This window comes from Kogia breviceps, chromosome 1 (genome assembly GCF_026419965.1).
Source record: "Kogia breviceps isolate mKogBre1 chromosome 1, mKogBre1 haplotype 1, whole genome shotgun sequence".
Taxonomy (NCBI): Eukaryota; Metazoa; Chordata; class Mammalia; order Artiodactyla; family Physeteridae; genus Kogia; species Kogia breviceps.
The window spans coordinates 168,674,154-168,701,580 of record NC_081310.1 but is presented as its reverse complement, the minus strand read 5'-3'; the positions used below and the strand labels follow the sequence as shown (position 1 = coordinate 168,701,580).

At 48.2% G+C, this 27,427-nt stretch overlaps 1 protein-coding gene across 9 annotated transcripts in view; it reads right to left on the bottom strand.

Moving 5' to 3' along the window:
- The window catches only part of HIVEP3 (HIVEP zinc finger 3), a 503,326-nt gene that overhangs the window by 84,492 nt on the left and 391,407 nt on the right, over positions 1–27,427 (bottom strand). For 6 of the 9 annotated variants that reach the window (XM_067010057.1, XM_067010063.1, XM_059046140.2 and 3 more), the window contains one exon: positions 13,812–14,009. The exons of 2 other annotated variants lie outside the window; for them this stretch is intronic. The gene's annotated coding sequence lies outside the window, so the exon portion shown is untranslated. Of the gene's footprint in view, positions 1–3,670; positions 3,834–13,811; positions 14,010–27,427 lie in introns of all 9 variants that reach the window. One more of the 9 variants, XM_067010052.1, reaches the window with a different exon arrangement.

The following is a 27,427-nucleotide window of genomic DNA, read 5'->3' as shown; positions in this document are numbered from 1 at the left end:
ATTTTGTGTCTGGCTTCTTTCACTTAACATAATGTTTTTACTCATTTGCTTTAAAAATGTTAGTATTTCATGGTGCTTCTAAGAGCACCCTGGCCCCCAGAAGTTCTGAGGCCATAATGCCAGGGAGATCATACAGTTTGGAGTGGGCGCTGTGAGCCCTCAGGACAGCATAGGGTCTGGTAGCAGATGTACCGGACTGGGCAGTATGGGAGTCAGACAGAAGATGTTGTCACAGTCTGGGCAGTCAGGGGCCAGCAGCAGAACCAGCTGGTAGGAACCAATCACACAGGGAGACTGAGAGCCCTGAAGTGCACTCAGGAATGCCCAAGGGAACAGCTGCCTGCAAACCCGATTCTCTGGTAGGGAGAGAGCCATGCCCAGCCCTGAGTCTGGAGAGAAGAGTCCCATTTCTGAGGTGGCCTCAAAGTTCAACTGCTGGAGGAGTGGGTCCCCAGCACTTGGCTGGTTCAGATCTAGGGGTGCAGAACCGACAGTGGCCACCGTCTCTGTCTAACCCAGACATTAGCCGGGAAGCAGCACCTCCTGGCAGGAAATCCCAACAGGCTAGGTAGAGCCAAGAATGCTTTGGTCTTAGGCAGTTTGCACAGGAATTGATTAATTAATTAATTAATTTTCCCTTTTTTTTTTTTCTTTTTCTTTTTCAATTTTAACTTGCTTTATTCCACAGAGGAACTGAGGTGGTTTACACAAACAAAATAGGAGCTTGAGTTAAAAATGATGCATCAACCCAGGGGAAATGGAAAACGTAAGGTCTACAGCAGAAGGGGTAAAAGACCATGGATAAGTAGCTTAGGAGCCCCACGTGGTGGCTCTGTTTGGGCCCTAGGTTCAGGGTAGGGCTTCCTGGCAGTAAAAGAAGGAAGGACAACACAGTTAGTCGTACCTTCTCAGTGTCCTGACGATAAGCACAGCAGTTTCTCAGAAAAAGCGCAGCTCTTCTTGGCACTAAGATCTGAAGGGAATTTCTCTCCTGCTGTTTCAAAGAGGGAGCCATTCATGAAGTCATTCCTCCAATACTTCTTGGGCTGTGACGTGCCAGTTCCAGGCTGGCTCTGCCGGCCTCTAAAGATGCCAGGTGGGCCCCACCCTTTACATCATTAGCTCTTGTTTGGGAAATGCTGTGCCATTTGGTGACCACCATGCCACGTTTCGCCAGAAACACATACCATCTGTACGGTTATTTATATAAAACTTTAATTTACATTGACTTGAATTTGACTTGTTAAAACATAGCCTCATCTTAGCAGTAGGGATCATGGGTGTAACTGCCAACTCTAGGTTTTTAGTTAACTGTTTTAATAGTAAGAAATTACTCTTAAAAAATGGATTTCACCCATGTTCCCCTAAAACCACCTCATGTTCTACTAGTGGTTTGTGTCCTGCACAAAAGCCTCCCCTCACCATTTCACTTCGGATGCACGAGGGTGCATCCCCCTTTCATGAACAGCCAAGTTCCCCCCACCCCCTCCACCTGCCAGAGTGATGGAGCAGGTCCCCGGGCAGCTGTGGTTTAGGCTCCCCCATACCCCCCATAATCATGGAGCAGGAAAGCCCTTGAATGTCATCTAGTTCAAAGCTCATGTGTGACAGACCGACACTCAGGAGACTTGCCCCCAGTCACAAGGCTGGTGACAGGGCAGGCGTCAGGACTTCTTCCAGGCTCTCCTTTGTCATTGCCCCAGATGGACACGTGACCATTTACGTAACCAAAGACTGGCGCTCACCGAAGGCCTCTAATAGAGGTACCGGGGTCTCACCCAACACCACAAGTCCCATGAGGGTGGGAACTGTGTCTGTTTTGTTCCCCGGGGTGAATCAGCACCCAGCACTCTGCCTGGCACATAGTAGGTGTTCAGAGAACAACCCTGAGATGTTCACAGCAAGTTCTGGAGGATGGTCACCTCTGGGGGGCGTGGGGAGGGACCTGCGGTTATGGAAGGCCATGCAGCAGCTTCTGCTGTGTTTGCTTTTAAGCGGGTCAGTGGTTTTACCACTGTTTGTTCTATTATTGTGTATTTTGCTGTTGTTGTTTGGTTGGAATATTTTTTAAAATTTAAATGTATTTGTTAAATACATGAATAAATCTAGTACTAGCCCTTTAAACAAGCGTGCTTTCTCTCTGCTAATATAACGCTCTGTACCCATCTCAAGCGGCTCTAACTGGAGCGGAGGAAATGGTTCTGATTTCCACGTCAGGTACACCCCAGCTGGGGGTCTTCTCAGCCTGCCACCTCTCTCCCTCTACTCCCGAAGCCTGTGGCACTTGGGGGGTGAGTCTGAGCGTGTCTGAGGCCGACCGAGGCAGAGTCCATCTCAAGCCTAGGCCATGGCATCCTTGGTGTGGCTCACACAAGCCAAATGGGGTCTGGGCCCCACTTGGAGAGTCCCAGCTGGATCCACATGGGCCCCACTAATGAGCAGCGCACTGGGGGCAATAAGCATTTTTTTATAAAACCAAAGCCACCAACGAGTCCTTGCTCCTCGTCTGTGAAAATGACAAGTCTTTCCTGGCATATATATTGTGAACAGCAGACTATTTGGTTGGGTCAAATGCCAGGCAAGGATGTACACTGAGATTGCCAAGATGCGCCTACAAAGTCTCAGAGTCTCAGGGTTGGAAGGGGGCCTTCAAGAGCACTGTGCGCGCTCCTCTCCACGACGCAAGCCTCCCTTAGGGACTGCTCTCAGGAGGCCACTCAGGACCCGGGGCGGCAGCAATTGCTCTTTTTTTTTTGCAAGGGGGGTGGGGGAAGCATTTTTTTGTTTTTGTAAAAATGGAATCACCCTGTGTACACTTCTCCATACCTTGCTTTTCTCACGGCCAATCTTTCTAGGTCAAAGGCCAACATTTTCTGAGCAGTTCCTATATACCAGGCACCTGCATCAAGCCTATTATAATTCCTCCTTCACCAAGGAGAAGACTGATGGTCAGAGAGTCATGTAACACAGTTTGCGGGATCCAGATCTGAACCCTGGCACTCTGCCTCCAGCTTCTGTGTTCCTAACCACTGCACTCCACTGCCTTTCTAAACAGAGACAGGGTTGTCTCTCTCTCTCTTTCTCTCTTTTTTTTTTTTTTTTTTTTGGCCACACCGCACAGCTTGGCTTACGGGATCTTAGTTCCCCAACCAGGGATTGAACCCAGGCCCTCGGCAGTGAAACAGTGAAAGCGCAGAGTCCTAACTACTGAACTGCCAGGGAATCCTCTCATTCTTTTTTAATAGCTGAATGATGGGTCACGGGTTGAATATAATACCTTCGAGCCTTCCCTACTGTTGAGTTTCATATTTTTTTCTAATTTTTTTGCCACTGGAATTTTGCAATAAACATCCTTTGTACACATATCTTCACGGACTGGTGCTATTGTTCCATAGGCCGGATTCCCAGAAGTGGGACCATGGGTCAAAGGGTATGTGTGTTTTGGGCTGGAATATTATGGGGCCTATTGTTCCAGGCGTCTTCCTAAGGATGAGCCATGCTATTTTCACTCACTGCTTTTGATTCTGTCCCGAGGACCCCACAGAACATCTCTGACCCCTCTTCTCCAGGATGACCCCTAGGATGGTTGATGACAGCCCTCTCTACTCCAGTTTCCCCAAATGTTCCTCTGTCCACATGGTTTGGTGTCCCCTACGGCTGGTCCTGATACCTCTTAAAGTGCAGCATCCTCTGGAGTGACCTCCTCCCCATTGAAGGACACACACACAGAGGGGCAGCGTCTTTGCTGGTGCCAACGGTGCAGTAGGAGAGATCCAAGTCAGTAGTGTTCAGAGTTCTTATCTTCAGCTCCCCCCAATCACACACATGCCTTCCTGAGAAAAAGGCCCTCTGTGAAATATTAAAGGACAGACTAATTCTACCCCCACCCAATGAGAAAATGGGACTCACTCTTCACTTAGAGAAAATGCCAATAATTTTGGAGCCGGACAGACCTTCACGCATCTTCCAGCTCAGTGCCTTATTTTACAAAAGAGTCCTGGAGGGCAATGACCAACCCAAGTTCACACATGGGGTGTGCAGAAGCATTTCTCTGAGCCGGGAGCAGACTCGCTGGGGGGCACTTTTCTCTAGCTTCTCTGCCTGCTGGTTCATAGGAACCGTCTTACTAGAAAGGCTTAGTGTAAACATTTTGCTAAGCAGCCAAGAGAGGAAACTTACCCAGGCTAAGCTGCCCTGCGCTGGGTGCTGGCCATGGACACAATGCTCAATGAGGGCCATTATCTACGAAGGGAGGGCTGTTTGTTCCGCTGCGGGACGGTGCCAGAGCCCAGAGCCACCAGGCTTGCCACTCTGGCTGCCACACAGAAGAGTCTCCTTGCGCTCAGCAGGCTTTGCGGTTATGCAATGCCGGGCCAGGAGGTTAACTCTCCCCGGACAGCAGCCAAGCCTTGTTTCTTCCTGCCTGAGTGTATCCATCTGAAAAGGCTCAAAATTGAGGGCCTCAGTATTTGCAAAAAATGCTCGGGCCCTGAACCTGCTGGTTTATTCCGAAGGGCGTAGTGTGCCCATCCCTGTAGCCCCCGGCATCCTCCTCCCGAAGTCCTCAGCCCCAGCCATGGAGTCTGCTCACTGCTCCTCAGCATCGCTCTTGGGCCTCTTGACCCTGCCCCCTAGTCTGTGCTTCTGCCGTTCCCTCTGCCTGGAATGCTCCTCTCCCTTTTCTTTCTCTGTCAGTTGTGTCTAGTCTAAGCCCCCTTTTTAAAGCAAAAGTTCCACTCCACATCCTTAAAGCCAGCCACCAGTGACCTAAGCTGAAGTGGTGAGTTTTCAAGCCAGAAGAGATCTGGGAAGTTATCGATCCAACTGCCCCATTTTCCAGATGAGGAAACTGAGGCTTAGAGAGGTTGACTAGCCTGAGTGCAGAGTGAGCAAATGTGCATACCAGCAGGGCTCTCCTCCCTAATCTCTTTCTCTTACACTACACATCCCATCTGCTGGTGGATCACGTCGGCTCTGCCTTCAGACTATGCCCAGAATCCAACCACTTCCCACAGCTGCCACCCTGGTCTGCGACACTATCGCTTCCTGATGCCGCCACCAGCCTCCCATGCTGCCCTGGCTTCCTGCAGTGTGGTCTCCACACACAGCCGGATGGGCTTTCCAGAACATTCGGCAGATCAGGCCACTCCAGGGCTTGGACTTCCAGTGGCTTCTCAATTATCTGTGCACACTCACCCTCTGCCACCATCTTCCTCCTCCGCCCCCACCCCTGCCCCTCCAGCCACACTGGTCTCCTTGCTGTTCCCACCTGGCAGGATCCCACCTCTGCCCGAACACTCTTCCCCAGGTGCCCCAGGGCTCACTCTCTTACCCCTCAGGTCTTTGCTCAAATGCCACTTCTCTGGTGGGCCCGCCCTAACCACCTGATTCCTTTCCTTTCCTGATGTCATCTACTACATACTGTATATAAGTAAAAGATAATACCTTTATATTTATTTTATAGATAATATGTTCATATCTTTAATATCTCACAAAACAATATGTGATAAGCTGACAATATATTCAGAGGCAGGAATGTGTGTGTTTTGTCACTTAAAATGGTGAGCGGTACCATCTGTCCAGGCAGGGCTGATTTTAAAGGTGATCTACCCCTTTGACGATGGATGATGGTGATGGAGGTCCTAGTGTCACTGTGACATAGTGTGTGTGTGTGTGTGTGTGTGTGTGTGTGTGTGTGTGTGTGTGTGTTAGGGGTGGGGGGAGGGGACAAGTTTGGTGGCACAAGCAGGATCAATGAAAGGAGAGACTCTGAAAGCTCCAGGGAGGCCAGCTAGAGCTGGCCCAGATGCTATATTTTTAGGGCCTTATGGGGGAAACACCCTGACACCTGGGCCTCAGTGCCTCCCCGACCCAGCCCAGGCAGACTTGATCCAGAATGGCTCATTCACAGAGGCAGCCACACAGAAGCGGCCCAGATGGGGCTGTGAGGACCCAGGCATCGCTGGCTCCTTCTTGCTTTTAGGCAACTTGAATTTGCAAGTTCAGGAATTTTTCTATGTTTTTAAAAAAATCTCTCCAGTGGGTGACTTATAGGCCCCACTGTGTTTAGGGGCCTCCGCTGAGTTCTTCTGCACAGAGCTTTATTCCCAATAATAAATATCTGTTAGATGAATAAAGAGAGAGGTGGAAGGGAAGGGGGAAAGTGAGGCACAGGAGAGGAAGGAGAAGGCTCCAAGCAACAGAGTGATCCCCAGGAAGCATGCCAACCAAAACCGGGCAGAGACAAAACAGCAGGGCTTGTCCTGACAGGTGGGACAGGCGGGTCCAGGATTCGCCCACTCTCCCACACCTGCAGTTCTGCCGGCAGGGAGCACAGATCCCAAGCAAACAGAAACTCGTGATTTTGGTTTTATTTGGATTGACATTTTTATTTACCTATGGCACAATTTCTTTGAGGTTGGCTGGTTTTATTCTAAAGAGGGGCCCAAGCTGCGTTACCCAGGTGACTGGCTGTTGAAATCTCTCTTTTCTCCGTCTGCCCCGGCCCATCCTGACTCTGCTCCTGGCCCTCTGAGCACTTCTCTGACTCTTTCACCCAAACCTTTTTTTTCCTGGATGCCTGTGCTCGTTCCTCAGGTTTTGGTCCTTAATCCCCTACTTGTCTCTCTCTACATTTCTCACCTTGTCTTACTAGCAGCTTCCACAGCTGCACACATCACCTGCCTTATCCCCGGAACTCCCCAACCCTGCCTTTCCAGCTGCCAACCTCTTGGCTTGGCCATCCTGCTGGCCTCTCAAATTCAATATGCTTAGCACCAAACTCATCTTTTCTTCTCCTATGCTTCTGGTATCACTATTCTTCTAAACCTTCAGGCTTGCAACATCAGAACTATCTCAAAACTACCTCCACTCTCCTCTGTCCCCATACTATCCATCCATCCACCCACCCCACCCATTCCCTCATTTGTTCAGCACTTGCTGACCAAGTGCCAGTGTGCACCGGGCTGTTTTGGGCACTGGGACAGTCACCATGCCTGTCCCTCCTCCCTCTGTGGAAACTTCAGGACCACCCCAGGCCCTGTTCCAGAACTAGTTAGGCCCATAACTGCAAGTAATTTGCAGTGTGACCTTGGGCAAGTCACTTGCCATGTCTGAGCTTGGGGGTCCCCACCTGCTTTGGGAGAAGATCAAGCATCCCTACCTACCTCAACTCTACCCAGCCTGGCTGTGATGCCCGCAGGTGACGTCAATCTGAAGAATATTCATGATCATCACCCCCAACAATGTTGCAGCTTCTTATAGACGGTGGTCTTAACCCCTTGCAGCTCCTAGCCTCCAGTCTGAGACAGAGCCCCAGAAGCTGCATTTTAAAGAAACACCCCAGGCAATGCTGTTGGAGCGGAGGGAGCTGTGGATCACACTTAGAGAAATTCTGGCTCACAGGATAAAGTCCAAACTCACTCACCACCCACCCAACCCCTGATCAGACCCTCACCCTACTGGTCTGTCCATTCATCACCCTGAACCCAGAACTGAGTCTGCTCTTCTCTTGCCATTTCCCCAGCACAGAAAGCCTTCCTGACCTCCCTCTCTCTGATAGTCTTTTCCATCCTGTAAGGTCTGACTCATATGCCTTCTCCTTCCTCCAACCGGTCATCGATATCCCAACAAATCCATGCACTCTCGTCTCCTGCCTAGGTTGCTGGCTGGCTTTTCACCAGCTCACATCCTGGCTTCCTAACCAGCCCGTAAGCTCCCTGAGGGCAACCGTCTTCTCACAGATCTTTGTGTTTGGTCACAAACAATTACTGAGCATTTACAAAGACCAAAACATGCACTGCAGTGTCATAGGAGGATGGCAGAATTCCTGCCTGGGGGTGCTCTCTAACAGTAAAGACAGAGTAGAAGTAAAGATAGGGGACTGCAGAATCCCAGGGCAAAGTTTCCTAATGCCATGGGGGAGGAGCACACAGGAGGCAGAGGAGGAAAGTTCAGAAAGAATGCACAAGGGATTAAAGTGTGAGGAGTTCCCCAGGAGCCAGGGAGGAGGTGGAAGAGGGATGGAGGTGACGGGAACAGCTGGACTAAGAATGCTGAGCTAAGGAGTTGGACTCGACTCGTAGGTCAGAGGTTGGCAAATCCAGCCCGCTGCCTGTTTTTGTGCATGAAGTTTTACTGGAATACAGGCACGCCAGTTCTTCTACACACTGTCCATGGCCGCTTTCACATAGCAACAATGGAGGTGAGTAGCTGCAAGAGACTGTATGGCTGGCAAGGCTTAAAAGATTTACACCTGGCCATTTCAAAAGAAAGTTTCGTGGATCCTGGCCACAGGCTTTGAAAGCTCTGGGTGGATTTTAAGGAAGAGACAGTACGGTCAGATTGGTGCTTTATCTATTATTTTGGGCCAACATAGGGATGGGCTGGTGCAGACCAGTCGGCAGGAAGGAAAGATGGCTGGGAGGCTGCTATAACTAACTGTCCAGGTGGGGGATGGATATCACAATTGCTGTTGTGGATTAAGAGATTTATTAAGAGTTGCTGTGTGACCACCTTGGGCGAAGCCCTTCACACATACTCCCTCATTTAATCTGCACAGCCACCGCAGGTAGTGTTGTTATCCCCATGTTACAGATGAGGCACAGAGAGGTGAAGCAACTTGCCCAAGGTCACACAGCTGGTAAGCAGCAGAGGCGGGACGCAAAGTGCCAAGCTCAAGGTCTCCGGGATCGAGCCTGTTTGCTTGTTGATGGATCCCTTCAAGCTTCTCTGAGAATTCACAGAACACAAGTCCTCTGCAGGAGAAAATCTACCCTGAGTTGAGCCAGTCAGGAAGTGGGAGGCAGGCATGTGGCTATTTTGGAAAAGCGACACGAAAAACCACGAAACTTCCTACCTGTCCTGTTTTGCTCCCATCTGTCCTCGGAAACAAGGCTGCCCCTCTCTTAGATGAAAAGGTGTTTCTCCCCACACAGTGGCTCTGCCGCTGGTGGTGGGGGGAGCACTAAGCTTAGCACACGTTTGCTATTTCTAAAGGGCTATATAAACAAACAGGGCTATGTAAATAAGAAAAAAATGAGGTCACCCTTTTAAAATCTAACACTGTTCTTTTTCTATGGGGTGAGCAGCAAAAGCTCAGAAAGAACTTGTGCTTTTTTATCCCCGAGAGGCCTTCTCCAGCCCACAGCCTCCCGAAGCCACCAGCCTGCCCCTCCCTTCCTTGCACCCTCCGAGGGGAAGGCAGGGGGCCTGGGAGCCGGGACTCCTGGGTTTTACTCCTGGCTGTGTGGGCTTTGCCTCGAATGCCCAAAGCCACTGCCCAACACCAGTCACCACCTCCTTGGGGCCTTGACATCTGTCCCCATCCAGGTCACTCACAAGCACTGCACACGCTCACGTGTCTTCCTCCTGCATAAACCAGCTTGGCACGCTGACCCAGAGGACCCCTCTGCCATCCTCCTTCTCCTTTGCCCCCCTCCCCTGCCTGGATCTGCTGAGCGGCCTCAGAGGTCCTTGGCATGATGATTAGAAGCGATTTGTAAGAGCCTTCCACACTCTCCCCCACCATGTCTTTGAGCATATTTTAATCTTCTGGACCTCTTCTTCCAAGCCCATGGCTGGAAGTTATTAGAGCAGCTCCAGACAGCTGTGTTTAAGTCACCAACAACTGTTAGGAGACACCTCCAGCTTTGGCAGGAGCTCCTGGGGCTTCTTTGTGTTTTCCAAGTACTTTTCCCTCTACTGACCACCCCCCCGCTCCCTGCCCTGTGACCCTCTCCACCATGGACAGCAGCCCCTCACTTCTCTCCTCCACCATCTTTCACTACCTACTCCCCTGCCTCCCAACCCAAACTCTCAGCATCCTTAGCTCCTCCATTCTCCTTCAGCACAGAAACGAGAACCACTAATATTTGCCGAAGGGGCGGTTTTCAAACTGTGTTCTGCAGAGGTGTTTCAGAGGTTCTTCAAATGTCGTGTGAGAATTTTATTCTAAAAATATAGTTTGACTCCTATTAAAACTGTTACGGAAAACGGACCTGAACTTCTAAACACGTTCTACGGCACACTGTAACACGGAGTCGAGCCAACGGGCGCGGCCAGCTGCACGTGGTTTGTACAGACCTCGGACTAAGGCCTGGGTGGATCTTGAACTTCAGTATTGAGATGTGTCTTCAACGAGAAAGACTGGAGCTTCTAACTGGGCATCTTTATGTTGTTGCTTTAAAAATTCACGACTATACACACTTCTGTAAAACCACACAAACAAGTACATGCTAAAGCTTTCAGTGACATGAGAACGGATTACATGGATTATCATGAAGATGTCATAAATGTCTGTGTGCTTCCTCAGTGCTGTAATAAGAAGGAATCCAAGAAAATGTTTGACACCGTTAGTGATGCAAACCAGAATTCCCTTCTCCTCCTCCCTAAATGTCTATATAACATTGAACTGAAGTCCATCCTGGGCCACAAGATCAGCTATGAGAAATCTGTTACCAACTCACATTGTCTTATTTAGAATTTTCTTAATATCGTGCAAGCAAGCCAAACAAAACAAAAATGATAAAGCAATCCTGGATGTTACAGCTGATATTCCGATACAATGATCATCTAGCACAGAGATCAGCAAACTTCTTCTATACAGGGCCAAACAGTAAATATTTTTGGCTTTGTGGGACAGACAGTCTCTGTCACAACTACTCAACTCTGCCATTAGAGTGGGAAAGTGGCCATAAATAGTGTTTAAACGAATGGCATAGAGGCGTTCCAATAAAATTTCATTTACAAAAATCAGGCGGCAGCCTGGGTTAGGTCCATGGGCTGTAGTTTGCTGACACTTGATCTAGACCCTGAGCTTTCAATGTTTTTATGCATCAAAGCTGAGTCATTGCTCTGTTAATGGATTCTCATAATAAATAGATGTTAACATTTTAAACTTAGAAAATAAATGTGTGTTAATAAACTACCACTTTAACTTCACATTCCATGCAGGATTTGACTTTTTAAAATGGTTTCTAAAACTATAAACGTTTGAAAACTACTAGCAGAAAGCTTTGCTGCTAAGAAAATGCTTTCATATCCATCTTCAAATTAGATTCATCCTCCAATCGCTTATTCAAAAATTACCTTTACTCTGGAGAGAGCCCCAGTCCAGGCCTGTACTAAAGGAGAGGGGCCATGACTCCACAACTCCTTGCCCTGAAATAATTCCAACATACCCGTTCCCAAGCCTCAAATGGTATTACTGGGCCCCCCCGGCACGGGGGATTCTGCAAGGCCGCCGAAGACCGGCACGCGGCCAGCTCCTACCTGGCACCCCTGCCTGCCTGGGCCTGAGCCCTCCACCTCATTCAGATGCCATATATTCCAGCCTCCCCGCTGGTGGCTGGGGGAAGCTGTGCCAGCAGTGGGCCCTGAGTGCCTGGACACTCCAGAAGCACTGAGTCAGCACCCCATTAATCACGTATGCTTGTATTCCCCAGAGGGAGCACGGGAAGGGGTGGGGACCAGATTTCTCGCTGGAACTGACAGCTCATTTCCCTCTGGGCCAGTCCCATCCCCTACAGATGCTTCCATGCAGCTGCCAGGGCCCCCGTGGACAAAAAAGAGAGTTTGAGAGTGAAGTAGGGAAGGGCAGGTGCCAGGTCTGGGGAGGATTCCCCCATCTGTATTCCCCATGACAGTGTCCCCATTTCTCTGCTTGCAGCCCTCAGAAGTTTCTACTTCCAGCATAGTTCAAGTATCTACTGCACACCTAGCTGAATAAATTCAGACCCTGCCCTGAGACAGCTGGTGGAGGAGACCATGTACAGCTAACTGTGATACGTGCACAAGGAGACAAATGCTAAATCGAGGTACAATGAGGTATCCCAGGATGCCGAGGGAGGGGGACCCATTCGTTTGTATTATGGTGCTACTGATTTCTATTAAAAGGTAGATACTTTTGGGGGAGAAGTCCTCCTTGAAGCTGTTACTGCCTTTCTTTCGGAAGCATGTTAGTGGAGAAGAAAGTACTGGGTCTTTTGTAGCCAGAGGTTCTGCTCCTTACTAGCTGTGTGACTGTCTTTAAATTACTGGACCTCTCTGTTCTCAGTTTCCTGTACAAAAGAGGCAATAGAACCAGCCTCACTGTGGTTTCTGCAGGACTCAGTCTTGTCTGCAAAGCGCCAGGCCCCATGTGCAGCATCGGCCCTTAACTTCACCTTGACTCTCTCTTAGGAACTCATGTACCGGGACCAGATGGCAGAGTATGGCAGATGTGTCACAGGGCTGCAATGAGGAGGGCGGACTGGTGGTTGACCTGCCTGCATGAGTCAGAGGACTGGCTGCTCATGTTGGGGAGCCCTTGCTAGGTGTCTGACAACATCCCAGGGCCTCACCTGTATCTCGCCAGCAGCCCTGTAAGGCAAGAGCCATGACTCTCCCATTTGCCAAGCAAGAAAGATGAGGCAGAGAGTCTAAGCAATCTGCCTCCCAAAGCAGTAAAGGCTGGAACTGGAATTTGAACTTGGGAAGTTCCAGAGCCTCTACGATTAGGTACCACATCAACCATGCCCTCACACTGAGGCTCAAATGCCCAGTCATTCTTCATCAGAGTCCAGGGGATGATTCCTCCACCTCCTCTGGAGAACCCCGATCATGGCCTGGGTCTAGGGGGTCCACGTGGTATGGCAGAGCTGTGGGCAGAGGCCCAGGCCCAGACACTGGATAGTTCAGACAGCTACAGAGATGCTGTCTCTGAGGGCTGCCTGAGTCCCTGTCCTCCTCTCTGTAAGTGAGAACACTTCTGCTTGGAGGAAGGGAATGAGTACTGCTCACAGCACACCAGGCTGGGAAGCACCCACTGGGACTCACAGCTGAGCCCACAGACCCAAACACAGGACAAGCATCTCCAGAGGCCCCAGAGCACCCAAACCTTGGCTGCATCAGAATAAAAACACAGATGTCTGTGTCCCCACCTCCTGAAAGTCTGATTCAGAGAACATGCCTGGGTGGGCCAAGAAGTCTATTTTTTTTTTTTTTTTTAACAGAGGCACTCTCCCCCTCCCTCTCCTTCTCCCTGGGTGATTCTTATGCACTCCACAGCCAGACGAAACATCCAAAGACATATTCCTGACCCAAAGAGCTTCTAACACCACACACCTAACCTGAATCACAGCCTGAACTTCTAACCTGAAACCACAACTCATACCCAAAGAGCTAAAAACAAATTAAATGGGCATATATATAGCCATGCTGGGGCCCTCTCCCAGGGCCATTCAGGCAGCCTCTCTGGAGATGGGGTCCTGCTATTGGAATTTTTTAAAACTCCAGGTGATTCTAATATGCAGCCTGGGCTGAGAATCCAACATCCTTTCATTTCTTCATAGCCGGGAGGGCCCTGAAAGATGTTGCTCTGTCTTCAATACCCACTGGGATGTTCTAACTAGGGAGGGGGTGGCAGGGCCTCTTTAGGCAAGAGCCATCCTGGGAGGCAGAGGTGGGGCACAGAGAAGTGGGTGGAGCTGGCCAGCAGGACAGCATGGTGGGGGTGGCATGTAGGGAGGCCGTGGTTCCTTAAGCGGTGTTCTTGCCAAGGACAGAATGGACACTGAGGGACTGGGGAGACAGGACTGCATTTTGGGGGGGACAGTGTGGAGCAGTGAAAGAGTGTTGGCCCTCAAGGTTTCTACTCCTGACCAAGGAAGTCCTGAGGACGTCCAACTTTCACAGAGGCTCAAGGAAGGCAATCATCATCACCATCATCACCATCATCATCCATTTTAAAGAGGAAGGACTCTAGCAAGCTCAGGCAAGAAAGACCACATGGAGCCCCCAGCAAGCATATTCATTGACCGCCCGTTTCCTACCTGTGCTGAAGGCACCACTTTCGATGACCAAAACTAAAACGCTGTTCTCTTTGAAAACCAGCGTTCATGTCCACTCCTGCAGCAGCTGCCTCCTCTCACACTCTGCTCTTCCCCCTGGAAGGGAGAGCTCTCCTGGCCAGTGTCGCTTGAAGCTCCTCCATGAACTAGTTTGAGGCTCCCGGGTTCGTACCCCGAATCCTGCAGGGGACGGTCGAAAAACATGGTCAAAGAGTTTGTCTGGTCAACTTCTTTAGACACAGAACAGTGACTGCCTGGTCTCAGGAGCCCAGGCCCCAACTCCTCCCAGGCTGCTTGTCTTGGTTCCAGGCCAGAGCCCCATGATCCCTGGAGAGACAGTGTAGCGTGGCAGCCCTGGCGCCTAGCATATTCTACCTTGTATCTGGCACCTAACTTCTATAAGCCACTATTTCTTCACCAGTAAGTAGGCGGGATTCTAAGACGGCCCTCAGGTTTCCTGTCCCCCCTGGTGTATGCATCACGCATGATCCTTAGGCCTGTGACTATAATGGATTTTACTCTCACAATTAGGTTCTGTTATAGGGCGCACTTGATCTTAAAATAGGGAGATTATTCCCTGGCTTGACCTAATTGAGAAAGTCCTTTAAAAGCAGATTTCTCTCTGGTTGGTCACAGAAGACGAAGTCATAGGGCTTAGAATCAAGGGGAGGATTTGACATGCACTTGCTGACTTGCAGGTGGAGGGGGCCGTGTGGAAAGGACCTGAGGGCAGCCTCTTGGAGCTGAGAGAAGCCCCCTGCTGACTCCCTGCAACTCCCTAGCCCCTGGATTCCAGCAATTGAATAAGCCTGGAAAGGCGGCATTTCCCCTGAGCCTCCAGATGAGAACTCAGCCTACGGATACCTTGATTTCAGCCCTGAGCAGAGAACCCAGCGACTCTGTGCCCGACTTCAAACCTATAGGGCTGTGAGCTAACAAAGGAGGGTTGTTTCAAGCCACAGTGTTGGAAGTAGTTTGTTACATGGCAAGAGAAAAACCAAGACAACCTGCAAAGGTGACCCCTATTGGGGCCTGGGTGAGAATTAAACGCAATAATAGACATAAGTACGCATTGCATTCCCCAAACCATCAAACAAAACAGAGCATTCAGGGCCAAGGGAGGCAACAACGTTTACTGCACCAGTTTTTAATAATCAACTTACCAGGCTGTGGTTAGAATCAAACAAGAAAATACAGAGGAACATGTTTCATGATCTAGAAAGCCTGAGCTGTTCTAGTTGAATCTAGCATGGCATGTCACATCCACACTGCTGCCTTGAGCTGTACTCTGCTATGTCTGCTGGAGGTGGTGTGGAGTGGTGGCTGAGAACAGGGCACCTAAGGCTGGGATACCTGGGTTCCAGCCTGGGCCTTCTCCTCATTACCTCTGCTTTGGAAAGTTGCTGAACCTTGCTGTGCCTGATGTGGGGGGCTAAGAGTGGCAAGTACCTCCCAGGGTTTTAACGATTCAGTACATGTAAAGGGCCTAGACCCATGCCTGGCACTATTCCAGTGCATCCAGTGATCTAGGTCTGGGGTAACCTACACGCAGGCCTGGGGCACTGTCACCTTCCTTCTCTTGGGCACCATGCTTTATATTCACACAGACTTGGGATAGTTAATGTTTTGGCAACTACATCCAACTGCTGACTCCTACAAATGCACAGCTAACCAAAGCCCCTCTGCTGTCCCCTCTCTGCTATACCTGCTGCTCTCAAATCCAGCCAGCCCTGTCCCACACCCCAGGGCAGCATCGCACCACCACACAGCTGAATGGTTGAACTTGCTCTGTGGTTGCTGTCTATGATTTCCCAATTCTGCTGTCCAAGGCACCCAAACTTTTCACCACTCCATGTTTTTCCATCATCTCCAGATCTGACCTCATGCCCTCTAACAGATCTCAAATTATTAAAAACAGCTGGCTCTATCCCTCCAAGTATAGAAACACCAATGTCTCAGAACATGTTATTCTATAAACACAGTCCACAGTTTCCCACCTCTGAGCCTTTGCCCACATGCTACTCCCCTCCCCCTCCATAACCATTCTACCTGGCCGAATCCTACCCATCCTTCCTCAGAAGGCTCACCCAGCTCCCGCCAATCCCACCAAACTGGACTTAAGTCCTGCTTCCCCAGAATGCAGAGAGCACATCTGCTGGCCTCTTAGGGTAAGTAACAGCACCCCTTGTGCACAGAGACTCCAGGAGTCTTAAAGCCACGGTAGACAGCCTACACCTGGGACAGGTTGGTCTGACTCACCCCCCCCACCCCTAGAGCCAGGCATGGTGTGTCACACACAGCACAGAACAATTCCCTTTAGAACCTAATTCGGCCGTTCAGTCATTTAACAGATGTGCATTCAGTGCCTACTTGGGGCCAGGCTGGGTAGTAGGTCCTGGAGATAGAAGACAGCAAAGATTTATTCCCTCCCTTCAAGGGGATCACAGTTGGGGTGGGAATGGGTGAGGGGCAAGAAATCAAAGGAATGCATTACAGCATCGCTGGTTCTAAGCTGCTACATGGTGAAGGCATAAAGAAAAGAGCAGTCAATTCTGATGGTGTCTGAATGTGTGAGAAAGAGAGAGGGCATCTCAAACAAAGGAAGCAGTGTAAATAGACAGGAGATCCCAAACTGACTGAAGGTTCGAGAAATTGCACGCGGTCCATATGGCTGGAGGTAATGGGCAGTGATAGCTCATGAGGGAAGAGCTGGGCAGGGAAAGAACTTGGTAAAGGGCTTCCCTGGTGGCACAGTGATGAAGAATCCGCCTGCCAAGGCAGGGGACATGGGTTCGAGCCCTGGTCCGGGAAGATCCCACATGCCACAGAGCAACTAAGCTCGTGCACCACGACTACTGAGCCTGAGCTCTAGAGAGCCCGCAAGCCACAACTACTGAGCCTGCATGCCACAACTACTGAAGCCTGCACGCCTAGAGCCCGTGCTCTGCAACAAGAGAAGCCACCGCAATGAGAAGCCCGCGCACCACAATGCAGAGGAGCCCCCACTCGCCGCAACTAGAGAAAGCCCGTGCTCAGCAATGAAGACCCAATGCAGCCAAAAATAAATAAATAAATCTATTTTTAAAAGTATAAAAAAAGAATTTGGTATATGAGATAGTCTGGACTTGATCTTGTAGGGGAGTGAGGTCACCAAACCATTTTAATCAGTGAGGTAATGTGGTCAGGCCCAGCGGTGTGGCCTGGGAGATGGGATGAGGTGTGAGGAGTGAGTCACGGCTCTCCTCTCTTTCATTCAGTGTAACCTAAATGCCACTCCAGCTTCTGATGGCAGGTGGGAGAGCCTGGTGGACACAGCTACATTGGGGTCACCAGGAATGTTACACACACTTGAGGTTCTATATGGCAAACTGGGCCCATCTGTCTACCTCTTCTCCCCCAGACACCACTGAAATGAAAAGAGAAATGTACAAGTAAGAACAGATCCATAGTAGCACCAGCTGGCCAGCAAGTCTGAGGAAAAGCAGACAAGTGGGAGGGACAGAGAGTCTAATCAGAGCTCAGCCAGCCTCACCCAACATGGGCAAGGGAAAGGTCCACCTGCCAAACACCCAGGAAACTCACACAGAGGCAGCAGAGCTGGGGCAGGGCAGGAGGGATGGAATTCCTGAAATCCAAGGATAATGAGTGAATCCTTCAGGTGCCAGAGACACCAAAGTACAGTGGGGGGGGGGGGACAGAAACCACCTGCCCACACACCTTACTGTCTTCATGGGTATTACTTAGTGCTTCCACTAGACTCTAGCCCTGGCAAATGGCTTCACTGCTCATTACTGAAACGTGCTGAAGGCTCCATAAGTTCTTTGAATCCCTTGCCTTGCCTCAAAATTCCTCCTCACTGTTTCTACCTGTCTGCGACTGCTGTATTATATTTCTTACACAATCCTAGTCAGCTCCCATGCTGACATACCCATTTTAACGACTTCCAATCCTCAACAAATCCTGACCTTGCCTCACTCCTCCAGATATGCCGAGACTCCATGGAGGTGAAGTTCCCCCTTACCCAGTGAGCAATAAACTCAGCTTCCTCTCTGACAGTCTCTATACAAATTTTGAGAATCAAATTGACTTTGCACTTGACATCTGCATCATTAACTGCTAGAGGGCAACAAAGCCAAGATTACAGAGCTTTGAGGAAAAACGGTTAAAGCCCTAAGATCCCTTACTCAGCCAAGTCTCAAAGCCAAACAGAGAAGCACTAAAAATAGTACGCCACCCACTTATCTTTTCTTAAAAAAAAATTACTCCAGGAATTACTCCAACAAAATAAAAACTGTATCAGAATAAGTAATTCAAGAAAGGTCAAGACAGGATACACAGGAAACACTGATGAACACTAAGAGTAGAAAACCGCACAGTCAAATCTAAACAAATGTTGATAATAATGGTCTCATCTTGTTGGAAATTAGATACCATTTAATTCTTGACATTAACAGAGAAGTGTGGGTTATATTTTTTATTTAAGGGTAACCATTTCTGAAGAAAAATAAGATACAGACCTTTTAAAACACTGTTGGGGGGAGCAAAGAAATTCAATTATTCAGCAAGAGTTAGGAAAGGGAAAAGAAAACAAGAAAGGAAAAGGTATAACAAACAAAAGACATAAAGTAAGATGATGAAAGTAAGACCAAACATATCATAAATACAAGAATGTGAGTAAATGAAATTACTCTAGGACAGATTAGATTGGGGAAAAAAAATCCAGCCATATGCTGTTTGGAAGTAACACAAATTGATAAAGGTTGAAATCAAAGAAATGCCAAAGAGACATCAATAGGCAAAATGGTAACAAAAAGAATGCAGGAGAGTCAATATTAATATCAGTCAAAATGCAAAACTGTTAGAATAAATGGGGCATTTTATATTGCTAATGAGTCTGTTTCTCCAAGAAGACACAAAAACCATGAACATTTACTGTCACCCTGGACAACAGAACCATAAAGTTTATGTAATAACACACTCTTAGGACCACAAGAAGAAGGCAAAACAAACCAAAAACCCAGGAAGGATCTTGAGCTCATTAGTCAAAATTTGATGGTACATGTAACCTTATATAAGAAAAATATAGACTTTGAGTAAACCAGATTGCCCCCCATAATATGGGTGTTAACTGAAGGCCTGAATAGAACAAAAGACTGACCTCCCTCAAATAAGAAACAATTCTGCAGCAGACAGCTTTTGGACTTAAACTACAACATCTGCCCTTCCTTAGGTCTTCAGCCTGCCAGCCCTCCCTGCCAATTTTGGACTTGTCAGCTTCCATAATTGGGAGCCAATTCCTTCAAAAAAATCTATTTCTTTCGCTCTGTATATACAGATCCCATTGGTTTTGTTTCTCTGGAGGACACTGACTAATATACTATTGCAATAAATGGTATTGTTTAAAAAAAAAGAAAGAAAAATATAGAGGACTTGAAGATAGTAAGCTTAACTTCATTTATACTCAAGAAACAAAACACCTTTATCTCAAATGTCTCTGTAGTAGACAACAAGAAAATCTCAAATTCCAACATGGATATCACAGGCTCAGTTCTCAATACATCAGAATTGGAAACGAACAAGTAGCAAAGAAACAAACAAACAAACAAACCCCCCACCCCAAAAAATTAAAAAAACTGTGCACAGGACAATTTTAAAATGCTTTTCTAAATAAACTTGAGTCAAAGAGGACAGCAAAACTGAAACTATACATTGAGAATCCTACTTTAAAAACCTGTGGAATATAACCAAAGCTGCATTTAGAGGAAAATACAAACCTTAAATGCTTTTATGATAAAAGAAGAAAGATTGAAACTAAATGATTTAAGCATCTAACCTAAGAAGCTGAAAAAGAATAAAATAAACCAGAAAAATCTAGAAGGAAGAAATGAATAAAGTTGAAAACAAAAATGAATGAATGAGAAAAGTACAGCAACCACAACAAAATAAATTAGTTCTCTGAGACAAACAACATGGACAAACCACTGGCTAATCTGACTAGCAGTGAAGAGCAAAATCACAAATAAGCATTAAGAAAGGCATTGTAATCATGTATATTAACACTGTTTTAAATTTAAGAGGATGTGATACATAACTTGATGTCAGTGAATTTGAAAATTGATGATTTTCTAGAAAATCATAAATTGTAAAACTAAAGAATAGGGGGAAAATCTGAATAGATCAATAACAAAAGAAGAAACAGAAAAGGCTACCAAAGATAGAATTCCAAATTAGTGAGAAAGAATGGATTACCTAAAGAGAGCTGTGACAACTGGCTGTTTGTATATTCATGTGACAAATATTTACTAAGTGCCTACTATATATTAGGCACTATTATGGGCACTGGATATGCAGCAATGAACAAAACAGAAAGGGTCTCTGCCTTTGTAGAGCTGAGGGTCTAGCCAGGGGAGATGAGCAGGAAACAAACATGCAGGGATACAGAGTGAGGGAGGGTGTAGAATTCTATTTTAAATAGAGTACATGTACCACACTTACAACGAAATTTATTTGAATTAAAGATATAAACAAAACATATAAGCAAATCCATGAAACCACCAAAACTATTAGAATATTTACATAATTTAGTGTTGGAAAATAACGTTCAAAGCCTGACGTAGATCTCAGTGCTCTTAAAGGAGAATATTAATAAAACTGACTACATAAAAAAATTAAGCACTACATACAACAAAAGACCCCATTAACAGTTACAAAGCAAATGACAGACTATTTATGAATATCTGCAACATATATAAAACAGGGTCAATATCTATAATACATAAAAAGCACCCACAAAACAATAAGAAAAGATGCATAGCTAATGAAATGGAGAGGGGAAATAAACAGATCATTGCTCAAGAAATTAAAATGTGTAATAAAGATGCAAAGATGCTTGGCCTCATTAATAATTAAAGGATATATGTTAAAAGTCAATATCACCTTTTCCCCCGATTTGACTGGCAATGACAAAAATGACTGCTACCATCCAGTGTTGAAGAGAAGGATTGACCAAAATTTGTTGACCCAGCAGCTTCACAAGTGCACACACACAAACACACACACATCTTACACAACATATGCACAGATGCACACACACACAATGGCTGCAGCATTATTTTTATCAGTGAATATGGAAACACCCTTAATACCCATCAGCAGGGAATTGGCTTAATAAGTAAATGATGATAAATTCACCCAATGGTATAATAATGGGACAGTAACTTTTCTTAATTAAAAATAAATATATACTCCTACCAATAATAGAGATTTGTTGTGACTTTATCTATGTGTTGAATATTGGGTTCAACACTTCTCACGGTGACTTCCCTTACTTTTCACAGCCTGCTCAATGGAAGGCACTATTGCTGGTCCCATTTTCCACATGAGACTTAGTGAGGCAAAGAGACCTGACACGTGGTGAACCTTGGTTCCTGTCTGACTCCGGAGCCTACATACTTAGTTGTTACACACACTTCCCCTCAATGGGACGGTGTGAAAAACGGGGAAAAGCAACATCACAAACACACACATATCTGTGTAGCTTTTAATGCCACAAAGGACCTGCAGGATTAAGTAGTCAGCACATCCTAGGGGTGGAACTGTGCAGTGAGTGGGGTTTAGAGCATGCATTTTCTTCTTTATACATTTCTATACTGTTCTTCTTTTTTTTTTTTTTACAATAAACATGTATCACTTTTAGAATTTAAACATTTCAATTTTAAAATGATATAAAACTGTCTTCTTTTTAGAAAGCAGCTGAACAAGGAAGGCCTACTATGGCAAGAGGGGCCCATCTGCAAGGTAGCATATACCCAGGGCAGGAAGGACCAGGGCCAGCTCCTCTACAGGCCCCACCCAAAACCACAAGGAGGGAGGCCGGTCCTCTCCCCTCCCCACCCTCCTTGTGGAACCAAAGCATCACAGCACGGCCTCCACTGGCAGGTGGAGGGCATCTCACATCCGGCCTGGGCACTGGGGGTTGGTATCACTGCAAGGGAAGTTCAGCTGATGAAGGGTTAAAGAAAAACCCCGGATGCCTGCAGGGGCCAGCCTCACTGGGTCACAACACAGAGGCTTTCTAAGGGCTGGCAGGGGAGCCTGGGGGCTTGGGTTTCCAGCAAGGGGCCTCATACCCTGATCCCAGAGAAAGTAGACAGGCCCGCTCTGAGGCCACGGTTGCCCTCCTGACACACAGACTGTCCCTCCACTGTGAATGGGACATTTGCAGATGGGGTTGGCACACGGATAAGCTGAGTCTGATCTGCTTGTGGCAGGGAATTGTGGGACGGATCTTTCTAATTTTTATTTCTGTTACGGTGGTCTGTAAACCAATAAGAAAACACAAAAATCCAAGACACCGGGACTCACATGGCAGAATCACATGGCATAATCTCGGGGGATCATGTGGGGCTACTTAGCAATTGGGAGGGGAAATGGGGAGAATTGCTGCTTCATTTACCTAACACCAGGGAAGCAGCACAGGAAAGCACAGAGAGACAGCCCTGATATCACAGGAACTTGGTTTCAGACCCATTAATAGCTGTGTGACCTCAGCTAAATTACTTAACCTCTCTGAGCCTCTTTCCTCATGAGTAAAAAGTGAAGAACATCACCCCTCCCTGGGTTTGTTGTGAGGACTGGATGAGACAAAGTGTGTGAGAGATGTAGTGTGGACCCAGCATACAAAAGGCACTCAATTAATGCCTGTGCTCTTCAGTTACAGTGGGAGACCATCCAAGTCGTCCTCCCTCTGTCCACTTCTCCTCTTTCTGGATTCTGTTTTGGGGTTGGCTCCACAAGGTTTCCTGCCTCCTTCCCTGTGGTAGGCTTCGGGCTCTCCCTTTCCTGGGATGCGCTCCTTTGCTTCACGTTTCTGCATTTCAGTATGAGAACACTGCCACAAGCACTGGACAGCTCACGGGCTGCTTCTGAATCCTTCCTGGTTCCTCGCCCCATTCTCCAGACAAGAAGCTGCTCTCTCCCGTGGAATAGTGAGTGAGGTGTCCCAAACAAGAAAAAGGAGCAGAAAGAGAGGCAGTGGAGCTCAGAGCCTTTGATATGGACAGGACATTCTTTGAGAAGACCTGGGAAATGTTTTCCAGTAAAAGCAGAGTTTTTAAAAATAGGGGATGGTGATATATTTCCATTTGTACTGAGGACAGAAAAAGAGGAACTTCAAGTGCAGAGTAATGGATTCCGTTTAGTGATAGGCAAGAATATCCGGTCCCACAAACTCCGTATGGGGATTAGCAGGAGAAACATCCACGGTTTTAAGACACTGCAGGGAAGTGGGGAGGAAGGCCCTGAATGCACATAGAGGGTACCTAGCCCAGAAGTCTAAGAGAATAAAGAGTGACAGGAAGAGAAAGTGCAGATGAAACCCCAGGGCCTGCACGTGAGGTGGAGGTGCTGACAGCTGCCAGGGGTAGAAGGGTAGAGGAGTTGTTTCCTGCCATACCAGGCCACACCTAGTGATGGCCCTCTCTCACCGGAAATCTCCTGCAGCCGGGTGCAATAAACAGCCCACTGGACTGGTCCACATTTTCGGTCCAGCTGCATCCAGCCACCTTGGACAAGACACTCCCTGTCACTGGGCTAGACCCTAGGGTGCAAAGGTGAAGAAGGGCTAGCCCCTGTCACAGGGTGCTCTCAATCAAGTAGGGAAGACAGGCCAGCAAATCAGTGGTTACCTCCCTTCCACCCAAGGATCCCCAAACTCGGGCTGTTTCCCCACAAGAAGGCTCATCACATCCCCCCAGTTTGTAGAGGCAGAAGGGAGGGGTAGGGAAGGAAACCCACATTTGTTGAGTGCCTACCATGTGCCAGTGTTGTCCTCCTATTATCTCATTGTCACACTGATGCTACCATCTGACAACTGAGGAAACAGAGAGATGTAGACAGCTTTGCACAGCAGAAGGAGAGCCCCAGGCTTCAGTGTTAGATAAAACCAGGTACCACTTGGTCTCTGTTGCTGTGTGGCTTCAGGCAAGTCACTTAACACTTCAAGTCTCAGTCTTCTCGTCTCTAAAATGGGAGCAACAGTGCAGAGCTCAGGTCGGTGTAAGAATTAAATACTACAGAGTCAACTGTCCAAAAAATGGCCTTCTCCTCTTCCTTTTTTGGTTGTTTCTGATCTTTTAGCTTTACTTATATTTACAATGATTTTGTGTGCTAAAATGAGAAGATTTCAGATCCCATAACAAGACTGATGCAACTTCTTGACAGGGAGGGCACAGGGATAAAAAAGCAGGTTGAAGCCCTGGGAGACACTGGGGACTGCAAAACCTCAACCACTGGTCCGCAGAGGGGAGGGGCCCCAATCAAGGCCTTCGGAGGAGACTGAGAACCAGGGTGTGTGTTTGGAGGATGAATTGCTTTCTGCACCCACATGGCTACCTCCTTAGCTAAGAGGGGAAGCCTGATGACCCCGGGCCCTCAAGGGATCCAGCCAAGCTTCTGGTCTAGATTGCCACCTGTCCAGTGCTGCTGGCTTCCTCGCCCACCAGCTCAGAGCCTCAGGCAGACAGAAAAGGCTGCGCCAAAGGAAACTGTTTGCTACAGAGTCCTCTGGGTCTGCTCTGCTGTTCTTCCTTTTTTTGGACTTTGTAGCTGTTTGAGTGGGTACCTTTTTCCATAGAAAGTTTCCATTGCATCAGTTATTTACATTGTCACCTCCTATATGTAGGCTGGTTTGAATCGGTGAACCAATCAGGCCCAGAGGGGTCCCCACAGCTTATTGGGGTGAAGAGTACCAGGGTCAGCCCTCAGAGCCAGACAGCCCCACCATTCCAGGGGCTGGTCTGAGAGGTGGGAGAAACCATTTCAACCTTGCCAGGGCCACCTTTCATCTGCTCTGTCCCCTTGGGAAGCCATTTCTAGGGTGGAAGTTAAGAGGACAGGCTCCTGGGTTCGAATCTCTGCCTCTAACACTTCCTAGCTGTGTGACCTGCCTAGACAGGTTATTTACCTAATATCTCTGGTTGTGGTAAACTAATTTGTAAAATGGGAATAACAGTAGTACCTGCATGGCTGGACTTGGGGAGACTCAGTTCATCCACATAAAGTGCTTAGAACAGTGCCTGGCCTAAAGCCTCAATAAACGTCAATAAATATGGATAGAGTCCTGTTTTTCCATCACCCTTGCTAAGACCTCGGTAGAGTCATTCCTTCCTCTGGACCAGTACATAGCAGCATCTGAAAGGTCACCCTCTCCACTAGGCCAAATAAGCTGACACTCAGCTCTCACCATGCCCCTCCCTGTACCAAATTCTTCAGTGGTTCTTCCTGGACAGTAAAGTCTACACTTGAGATCTCCTCTACTAATAGCCAGGCTGCCCCTGACATCAATGCTCCCCTGCAGAACCCCTGCTCCTGCCAAACTATCATGCTCACAGCTGGTCTGCTTCTGTGCAGTTTTGCCTGTCTGGAATGCTTTTCTCCATTTCACTGTGGCCAAATCCAACCACATCCACCCATGTGAGCCCAGTTCATATGCCACCTCCTCCATGAAGCCCTCCATGCCCTCCCCTCTCTGGCCAGAAAGAATCTCTTACTTACAGCACGTGGTCTCTTTATTGTGGTCTTTCCCTTTTCTCCCCTGTATATGTGGAACATAATACTTATACAGATGTTTGTCAGCATCACAGACAAACGACATGACCTTTGAGGACAGGACTAGGATGTGTGTGATACATCTCTGTATCACTCACAGAGCTTTGAGCATAATTCATGACCATGAACGAGGGGATAAACCCTGAGTTCTCTCAGTTGACCACCCCTGAGTGTAGGTGTGTTGGTGAAGATGAGTCAACAGCCCCAGAGCATCCACATGTTCTCAGCTCTCCTTGAGGAAACCAGCAGATGGGCTGTCAGTCAGGACCTCAAGGGGTTCACAGCCCCAGCCCAGCCCTGGCTCTACTGCTGTCCCAGGTAAGCAGCCTGCCGCCCAGGGTGGAACCCTGAACCTCAGCATGGGGGGGCCTTGCAAAGCATCCGAGGGATGCTGAGAAGTCCAGGAGCTGTGGCTGACTGCTCCCTTTCCTGAGCCCCCTACATTCCACGTGTCCCCAGGTTCTCAGTGAATTGGCTCCGTAAGAGTCTCTCAAGGCCCTGGACTCCTGTCCACCCACTGTCGCTGGGCCCACTCTCCCCGCCACGCAGAGCAATGTTTCTGCACCTCAGAGTAAGCAAGTATCACGGTGCGCCATAACCACTTTCAGCGTTTGCTGACCGCCCTTAGAAATCCAGGTTCCTTAAGTGGGTGTCAGAGCCTCTTTCCCATACGGCCACCGTGACCTTCCAGATTCACCCATCACCTGACACTCCTCCTTACTCCTTGCTCTTCAGCTACCTAATACCTGGACACGCCACCTTCTTCCCAGGTTCCAAACCCTTCTTCAGGAAGATCCTCCCTCCCCTCTCTGCCAGGTGAACTCCCATCCATCCTTTGAAAGCTCGGCCCTGGTAGTTCCTCCTTCTCCCCCAGCCCCTCCACCATCCAGGGACCGGGCTGGAACCCCCTTCTCTCTTGCTCCTGACCCTCCAGCCAGAGCTCTGCTGCAACACCGACCCCGCACACTGTGAAAGTAACCTTCCTGTGTGTCCGTCTTCCCCACAGACAGCGAGCGCCTTTGGGGCAAGAACAACGTGTACCGTCTGTGTACCTCCGGTGCTTGTTAGCACAGTGCTTGGCGTGCGGAGTGAATGAGTGATGAGTAACAGCCAGTAAACACACCCCCACTGGCCTGCCTTCCAGGGTGTTGCCCCTGACATCACCACATTCAGGAACTCATTTTCCAGGACAAGCAACGTGTCACTCTGCCAAACCAGCAGGTCCATATGGTCCCCAACATCGCCCTTTGTGCAGCAGCCTCGGACCCCAAACAGCCTGAGGCTTACCTTTGTGGCGGCTGTACATCCTGGGAACCCGGAGATGGGCTGAGGCTTTGGGTGGTTCCAGGAGGAGGGGAACCTGAAGGGCACTCCGCCTCTGGCCACTCGGAACCAAGACCTTCCATGCTGTTGCCTCCCTCCTGCCCTTCCTGCCCACCCCCTGTCCGGACTGTGCCCACCTTCCTATCCCTTTACTCTCACCGGGATCACCCTCCTGTTTCACTGACAGGTTGTCTCTACCTACTGCTCTTTAAATAGCTAAATTCCCAGAATATGGGGCAGGGTGTGGGGTGGCACAGGAGGTGGGTAGGACCCCAGCCCTGTCATTAACCAGCCATGTGACTGAAGACAAATCATGTTCTCCTCTAGCCCTCAGTTTCCCCTTCTGTCAAACCAGAGACTAGAACAAGCCCATCTCTAAGGACCTCTTCTCTTTTAACTCCCTGCCAAGGAGTTGATTTATTTACCAGTCAGAATAATTTTTCCTTATTTAAAAAAAAAAAAAACAGAGTACCACGTGTCTTTCTCTGCTCCTCCTGAAAGCCAGGATGGATCTCTCACTCAGGAAATATGTTAGATGGCCTTTTTTTGTTTTTCCAAGAATAATTTAAATCTTTAGAATTAAGTTTTCAACTTATTGCAACTCTACAATACATTCTTTTTTTTTAAACATCTTTATTGGAGTATAATTGCTTTACAATGTTGTGTTA